This window comes from Pinus tabuliformis, chromosome 9 (assembly GCF_031772625.1).
Source record: "Pinus tabuliformis cultivar Carrire ecotype Pingquan chromosome 9, CPIR1, whole genome shotgun sequence".
In the NCBI taxonomy this organism is placed as follows: domain Eukaryota; kingdom Viridiplantae; phylum Streptophyta; class Pinopsida; order Pinales; family Pinaceae; genus Pinus; species Pinus tabuliformis.
Window position 1 is genome coordinate 435,544,698 of NC_142307.1, and position 9,351 is coordinate 435,554,048.

The 9,351-nt window shown below is 36.6% G+C and overlaps 1 pseudogene; it reads right to left on the reverse strand.

The window, feature by feature from the left end:
* Positions 1 to 347: 347 nt before the first annotated feature.
* On the reverse strand, positions 348 to 8,883 carry LOC149149033 (protein TOPLESS-RELATED PROTEIN 2-like; annotated as a pseudogene).
* Positions 8,884 to 9,351: the final 468 nt, after the last annotated feature.

Sequence of the window (9,351 nt, forward strand, 5' to 3'; positions counted from 1 at the left end):
CTTTTTTATCCTGTAGCTATAGTTTTTAAGAGGCATAGATTCTTCAAATAAATATTTCTTGCTCAATTGAAATTTAAGGTATATTGGCATTACAAACTCATGAAAATCACCAAACTGTTCTCATCTATCTACTATCAGTAGAATTTTTCATTGATATAATAAGTTTACCCAGGGTGGAAAATATCCAAAACAAAGAATTGTGGTATGGAGAGGTAACAGCATTCTTCCACAACATTTTATGTTAAACACTCTGAAGTTGCATTGCCTTTAGATATCTATAAATATTCATTTTCAAAACATTTATAGTCGCTTACATTCATCTTCAACTTAAGCTGACTGTAATTAATAAAAATTAGAGCCCTGCCAGGCTGCCTTGTATATTGCATCACCTTACAAAAATTACACAACAGAAACACTACCAAAATAGAAACAACATTACAAATGGCAATACCTAACGTTAGAAAAGGAAAGCCCCCAGGAAAATACTACAAAATTAATCCTCATATTGACCTCCCACTGGCAAAAAAATTTGTGGGCCACAAAACAACGAAAAATAGAGGCTTTACAATTCATTCCCGGATTATCGGATCTTCCAGCACGCCATTGACCTTTATGTGTCAAGCTCAATCACATGAACACCTCCATCGGTCAATCCTACGGCAATCTGATTGGGTACATGTGGATTTGCAGCGATTACAAGTGGATAGATATCTCCACTGCACATAAGCAAAAGAAACAACATTTTCATTTAGTGGAATCCAATTGCAACAGCCAGACTATTTCATTTAAACAATCTTAGCATGAAGACTACCATAATCCTTCTCTTTGCAGGATGAATCATGAAACACCTTACCTGCCCATGTCTGGTATAAATGCAGAAGGAGCAATACGGCAACGTGGCCTTAGGACTTCAGAATCAAATACACCAATAGAACCATCAAAAAAACTAGCATAGACTAGTAGACCGTCACATGAAAATGTGGCACAAGAAATATGTGCAGGCATTGGTTCCTGAGGTGTCCACTGCAATGCAAATATTTATTAACTAATCCATCCTAAGACAATATACCTCCATCTATATCAAATACAACCACACCATAATTTCAAAGGTTAAAAAATCTAACAGGACAAAAGCATATATAAGCATGGCATCTTACATGGCACAAACATTCCAATTCAGAAGCATCATAAATTGCAATTTGGCTTTCCTGCACAACTAGCAATTGAGCTTGATTAATATTATTAAACTGAACTGTCGTAACTGCGATTGGTGATGGAAACCTTCCTGCCTGTGAATTAATGCCTTTTGATTTACACTGCTCCCATCCATTAATGTTCCAGACACACAGCTGTCACCACAATATCAGTTTTAGTCAAAAGGTTTATTCCATATAGTAAATGGTGAAGGTAGATAATGTTGTTATCTCCAGAGATGATTATATACCTGTCCATCAGCACCTGACGATGCCAAAACATTTAAATCTTTGGAAAATGCCAAGCCAGTTATTCTCTTCTGATGCCCCTTGAGTTTCATGATTACCTGTAATGAAACTCATTCAGTGGTATTCTAGTCATAGCATAAGAGATCAGATAACAATACTAGGCACTGAAAGTAAATATGTAAATGCACAACACCTCTGCGAGTTGAATATTGAAAACGAGAATGGTCGAATCCTCCATTCCAATAGCAATGATGTTATTATCAAAAGGGTTGAAAGCTAGACATGTTGCTGCTGGGGGAGGGGGCATGAAGCTTTCCATGACCTGCATCAATATAGGAATAACTACAGATTTAAAATTCATACATATCAATTATTAAAATACCACGTAAACTTCCGATAGACCCTTTTATTCATGTAATACATGCCTTATTATGTTATACTACAGAAATTCATGAATTCAACAGAACCGGATGTGCCGATAGCAGAAGAATTGCTCACCTTAAATGTTGCGATGTTGAACAAGGACACACTCCCACCAGAAGCAGATATTATATACGAATCATTCCTTGACAAAGCTAAGCAAGGGACAACCTCTTCTAGGCTTCTGTCACTAGTATCATTTTTCATAAGGGTGTTATTGGGTGGTTGCCAAATCTGTGGTTGGACATTTGCTTTAACCTGTAAAGTAAGTTCCAAAGATTTATTGAACTTAAATCGACAATGGAAGAGGCATTCAACTACTTCAAGTGACACCTAAGTTGAAGACACACCTTGCCAGATGGATTCAAAGCATTACGTTGCCACATCCATAGCTTATGTGCAGCATTGCTATCCAAAGCTAAGAGACAAGAACCTGAATATGTATAAAGTAATTTAACAATCTGTACAATTCACCAAAGAAATTTACACATGTCAGTAGGATATTTTATAGTCTGAGAGAACATGAAAATGAGTAGTTTCAATCTACTATATATAAGAGAACTTGCCTTTGCTGTTGGCAGCGGATCTGTTAATCTGATAGACTTACAATGGACTGGTTCCATTACCTCAGTGAACTTCCAGTTTGTGCTCTCGTTCTCACCTGTACCCTCATCTTGAAGCCTCTGTTTGACATCGACCATCGAAGTGCTAGAAACACCATTCTGCAGTTGTGTGTTGATCAGTACAGTTAGATATTTAATTAAAACAAACATTACTGAAAGTTTATCTATTACTTTATCCACTAACTAGTGTAAAAATATTCACAAGAACCAAACATAGTGAGTCTTCTAACAAAATCACTTGCCAACAATATTGCTGATGGAATTTTTTCTAAATTTTCTGCTGCACCAAGAATAGGGCCGGTTGTATTTGCTGCACCAATGATCTTTGAAAATGAAGGCTGCATTGCAGAGATGCCACAATTAGGTTTTAGCCATTATTTTCCATATATGCCCAGTGAATGTGCAATTTGGCATCGTACTTAGTTACCTTTGACTCCTGTGTCACCCTTCCACCTTCTAGCATTTTTACAAGCTTAACTCCATCTGCATTAGCTAAGATCTTGATCCCACTATCACGTGTTGTTACAGCCAACAGTGAACCATCTTTATTGAAACAGAGACAAGGTCTATCCTGCAGAAGGCCAGAGGACTGAATCAATTTAATACTCAATCGTAATAAGAAAACATCAACGATGTCAATTGGGTGAGTTCAACTGGCTGAGAGTAATCCAACTTTCTAAAATACTAGCTCTCATCCTAAGCCAACTATTGATAGCTGACCTAGTTCACCCTCATTACCATCTGTGGAATGAGGGGGAGTACCAAGTGGATTTCCATGGGAAATGCATTAAGTGCAGAATCCAAAAAGAAGGAAATTCAAGTAATGTAAACTCTATCACACATCCAGATCTAAATTTCTTAATGATAGCTGCCATGGTAAATGTATCCTTTTACCTGCAAGCCACCCTCAGCATCGGTTGTTAACAAGATATTGATGTTATCCATATCCCAAAACTTAATTTGACATTCATCTCCAGCTGCAAGGAACCTATTTTTTGTTGTAGCAAACTTCACCACCTCTGAGGACTGCTTTTCAAAACCAAAATACCTTCGCTTGATTACTCCATCACTTTCTTGCCACTCAACTAAGTATGACTCTCCTTCTTTGTTTGTACCACATGTGAAAAACCTAATCCCAAAGAAGATAAACGAATTAAAAAATACCCTGAAATAAGTGCTCTTGATAAAGCAGGATAAAGTACTTTCTGGTGAACTATTATCCTTATTATGCATTCAAACCTCCCAATATATACCCATAAAGTAGAAAAATGTGTTATACCGTGATCCATCAGCACTATAAGCCATTGCAGTACACCCATGGCCGGGAGCATCATAGTCAATTTTACATGTTGGATGATCATACAACCAGGCTTTAATTTTCCCATTTACATCTATAGATAAAATGAACTGCAATTATTCACAGAATATTATCAGACATGGGAGAAAATTTCAACAGTAATAGGAATTATATAGAAAAAGGAATTTGCTAGTAATCCTCACACTACATAAATGATATATTCCTGTTAAAGTAGCAGAAAGACTTCTAGAAATCAAGTACCTGGACATTCACTTTATATTGAGGACAGACAGAATAGACAGGTGCTTCATGACCTTCAAATGTGTATTGTTTGCAGCCTGTTTCTGCATCCCATACCTGCACAATGGAAGGGTTCAGCTAACAAATGATCATAATGGTAAACATCCATGATAGTAAAATTAGTTCAAATTTGCAAGCTTTTGTAGCACTGACTGATCATAATTGGGAATCCAAACATTTATGAATTCAACCAGAAGGTACTAAATTTACCTTAATGGTCTTATCATCCCCACAACTGATAAGGCACAGCTTTCCTTGAAGGTGCACAAAGGCAATGTCATTCACACTACCAATATGTGCATTAATCTGCAATGTTGCATTACCATTGTCACTTATAACCATGTTTCCAAAAAGGAAACCACAACAAAATGTAACCTATTTTTGAGCTAGAATACGAACCTCAAGGTGTTGCCTCAACTCGCAAGTCGCATTATAGCAATACATGTGAACTAGATGCTGAGAAAGTGCCACTCCTGCATGCTAGGTTATATCAATGAACGGTTCCTATTACCTACCATATAGTCTTTGATATGGTAAAAGTAGCTTTATCAAAGACAAATATAAAGACCTAAAATTTAAACAATAAAAGAAATGTAAATACCAATCAATGCTCCATCTGGGCTCCAAATACACCGCTTCACTGGCACAACTGATTCATTTGAAATAGTGGCCTGAACATAACAGGAAATAAGTGTGAGTCATCCAAAACTCTATACCGCTAATAATCACATCATAGGAAAGAACTACTGCTGTGAATAGTTAAGTATAAAAAGTATTTCTTCACCAAAATCACTTAGCACTAAAACACAATGTGATATCTACACCTGCACAGACAATATGCGACTCGAGTTATCCCAATCTTTGAATGACTTCTGAGTTAACTTTTCACTTGATCCCACTTCCCAAACTGCAATGTCACCAACATCGGTTCCAACTGCAAAATGTTCATCCGATTGAGAGTAGGTTTAAGTCATATCATGATTAGAGTGCATTTAAAATAAGACTTTAGATGAAAATTTGTGTTTCGGAGCCTAATGAAATTGAAATGGCAGATTACCTAATAAGACTGTCTGCTGCTGAGGATGAAAATCCATGCTAACAACATTTGAACCTTGGTTGAGGTTTCTCACAACTATTTTAGGAAGATCATTTTCCGAGGGCTTCTCTTTAGGATGAGTTGGTCCTAAATTCCAGGTCTGCAGAGAATGGGACCAAAATGCAATCGAAAATGTTAAAAAGGGAACAAAATACAATCAAAATTTTGAAGTGGGACCAAAATTTCCAAAACACTTGAAGAATTTTGAACACTAGAAAACCTCCATCAAAATTCAGGAGCACAAAATCTAATAGAAACGATGTTACATGCCTCATCAACCTGACCAGAGCCAGGTCGTTCTATCACATGTTTGGAATTAGTTAACTGAAAAAGAAATCCACCATTGCATGCTGGGGGAGTTCTAGGTCGTTGCAGCGAAGCACCTGAGGTCATTAAGAACAAACCATTAAAATCAAAAATCTTTATCGTTCACTTTTGAAATATACTATTCAGATTAAATTATTAAGATGTAGGGTTGTTCTTGCATCTGTGCTTCAATTCTAAACCTGCAAGCATACATGGCCCTTTTTTACAAGGAATAATATAGATTATTAGACCTACAGAATATCAACTATCTAACCTGCATTTAGAGGTGGAAAGGGAGATGCTGCACCAAAAGCTACTGGAGCATGTTGTACAGGAGTGCTAGGATTTGCCAACCATCCTGCAGGACTACGAGCAACAGGACCAACTTGAGGTTGAAATCGCTGCGACCAATCAGATTAAAAGTTTATTCAAACAGTGCTAGATATAGATTTAGATCAATAATTCACTAATGCACATTCATAAAAGGGGGAAAACATGAAGAGGATATTCATGATACTAATCAAATTGGTGACTCACAGCTGGCATTTTTTGAATCGACCCCATGAGATGATTATTTACTGGAGATGGAGTTAGAGCTCCATTTGAAGCTGCACAGGTGTGATCAGCAAACAATGTTCTGACATCGGGAGTAGGTTGAGGGTTTTTGCAAAGCGTGAGATTATTATTTACTGGAGATGGAGTTAGAGCTCCATTTGAAGGTGCACAGGTGTGATCAGTAAACAATGTTCTGACATCGGGAATAGGTTGAGGGTTTTTGCAAAGCGTATGCTGCAAATTAAGACTGAACAAAAGCACATGCACATAGAAATGTATCAGATTGTTGTTAGAAATTATAACAGAAATATAACAGAATCAAGGTGAAATTTTCCTCCCAAATGTCAACAAATAATTATAAAATCCAGAAGTGGGTTTAGATGCTGCAACAGTTGACAGCATGTCTATACAGCTACCATCATGCTTGTTGAGAAACTGCACATTATATATATCTTGTAGAGAAATTCTCAAACTGAATCAAAAGGTCTTAATAATTAAATGAGGGGAGAGGCAGAACCTTTGATTGATGAGGGCCCTAAGCCTGCAAGCTTTAATGCTGGGAAAAGTCAACTTGTTGCAGATTAAAGGGTTGGATTGTACAATTGAACTAATCTCTCGAAACATAGCAATTCGTTGAGACTGTGTATCCCTGTACTGTTTAAGCTGTTCGTTTTCCCTACAAGTAGAATCAGAAGTTTAGGTTAGACCTTACCTAGAGAAGAAAATATTCAAGCAGGCAGTAAAATATAAACAGTAAAACAAACATCACCTGAAGTCTTCCAATGTAATCAGTTCTGTTATCTCTCTGTAGACTTCTTTAGAGATATTTCTGAACACTTTAAGGTCATTGTTAAGTATGTTCATAGCTGTGAACCGATCTTTCCTGGAAAATGAGAATTGTTTACCGTGTCAGTGTCTACAGATACAGAAAAACAAGTAGCCTTGCAAACAAAAACAGCTTGGCATTGACAAACCTGGGAGAAGATAAGGATTAAGAGAATACTCAACATCTCCACAAAATATAATTGACCGTGAAATTAATAACTTATTATTAACAAAGGTGAAACAATAGAAAATTCAATATTAACAAAGAAATTACCCCCACAAACATGAAATAGATTAGTTTTGTCAAAATGAGATTAGCTTAAGTGGTTGGGTGGTTGGCTAGAATAGTTGCTAACCTCCCAACCAGGTTCAACACTTTAGCTACCTCTGTAATAAAGTAACTAGTTACCTCTGTAATAAAGTAACTAGTTTCTCAAAATGAGGTTAGCTTCCGTGGTTGGGTAAAATAGTAAAGATATGGTTGGGTAAAATAGTTGTTAACATTTCAACTAGATTCAACACCACTTTAAATAGCTTGGTAATAAAGTAACTATGTTGCACTCTTAAGTGAGTTCCGATTGTGGATCTACTAAACACCCATTTGAAAGAACTTTATAAAAACATTGAAAAACACCAAGATCTTATAAATAAGAAAAACATTGACAGACTAAGAACATATTACTCTGAATCACCCAACAAAATCACACCATTCATTTAACATATTTGCATTTAATATAGAGACTCCAACAGACAAACAGCCCAACCTCTCAGATTCAAATGATTACTGTTGATACCAAAATAGATTCATATTCACAGATAAGTTAAGGAAGAAAGCTAATACCCCAAAATTCCTAAACCCTAGGCACAAAGCTAAAACCCAGAATTCCTAAAACCTAGAGACAGAGAAATTAATCATTTAAAATATAACAAGAATGAGAATTCATTAGCTGAATGAGAATTCATTACCTGCTTCTACAATATTTGAAGAATGGTAACACACAATATTCTGTTCATTTTCAATGCATGTAATCAAATAGATAAAACATCTTCTAAGATCATAAAATTTTCAAGCAAAAACCCCAACTAGACAACGACATTAACAAACATAACGGAAAAATAAATCTAACAAAATTATAAAAAACTAAATAAACTGATCTACCTACATTGACAAGCCTAGAATGATGTTATTTAACTATTACATATTTCAGAATATTTGGGGGAATCCAGAGAAACATACATGGATCCATAGATCCAGCAGATATAGATTCAGCACTTTGAAATACCCAGTGCACGGGGCTTGTAGAGAATCATTGTACTAGGATGGTGGGGAATCACAAACTCAATGACATACATGATCCAGCAGATATGGATTCAGCATAGTGCACTAAGATGGTGAAGATCCGGCAGATATGGATTCAGCATAGTACACTCAGATGGTGAAAATTAGTGCAGTAGGATGGTGGAGAATTCAAAACTCAATAGTGTGATTCCAACAAATTCGAAACAAATTAATAGGAAAAACTTATAAGAGATAGACTAAGAGAGACCAAACGTCAGAAACTCTATAATACCGCGTTATGAAATACCCATAAATGCAATAAATCTAACATTCATGGTCACTGTAAGCGAGGAAAAAGCAAAGAGAGTCCATACCTGTCCAGTGCTTCTAGATATTTCTGCTTCCTTATCTCAAAGAATATCTTAGTAGAATGCTTGTTGTCCTCTACTTTAATAAAGCCCAACAAGTATCTCTCGGCCTCATCGAATTTTCCGGTAAGCACAAGCTCTTGAAGGTAATCCAGGTTGAAGTAAAGCCCGGATTCTTTCTCCAACCTGCGCTCATGCATACCAGCAGAACCAAAAATCAGGTCATTATTCACACACCACATACGCAAAAAACCATTGAGAAAAGATAATTCAAGGGCCGGGTTTGGAAACATACATGTGGGCAGCTTCTGTGTGCTTCTCTTCATTGAGAAACTGTAATATCAGGAACACCAGGTCGTTGTTCAAAGACATTGTGCCGAAAGGATTTAAGCCTTACACCAACAAATAATGCAACTCCACCCAAGGGCTGAAGTACCTGCTACAACAGAAAACACAAATCTTCTGATTATTTGGTGATGGGTGTATAGCAATTAGAGCGAGAATTCCGCTACACAGACTTTACATGACCAAGGTGGCCGAACGTTGAATTCTCAATTCCAATTCAAAACAACTAAAATCGCAGTGAAAGAAAAAGTGGGGTGGTGGTGAGATCGCCCAGCTGCCCAACTTATATAGCGAGAGTGCACGCTTATCACTACAAACGGAGCGTAAAACCTGCAACACGTAATCTCACCACAAAGTGCTCCATAAATGCGTGGGCTTTGCCCGATGATAAATAATTAATTATAAAAAATGAGAATGTATTTTAGCATTAATAAATATAAGTCCGTGGGCTTATCTTATCATTAAGTCGTTCGACTTATTAGAGTTGGTATGGTA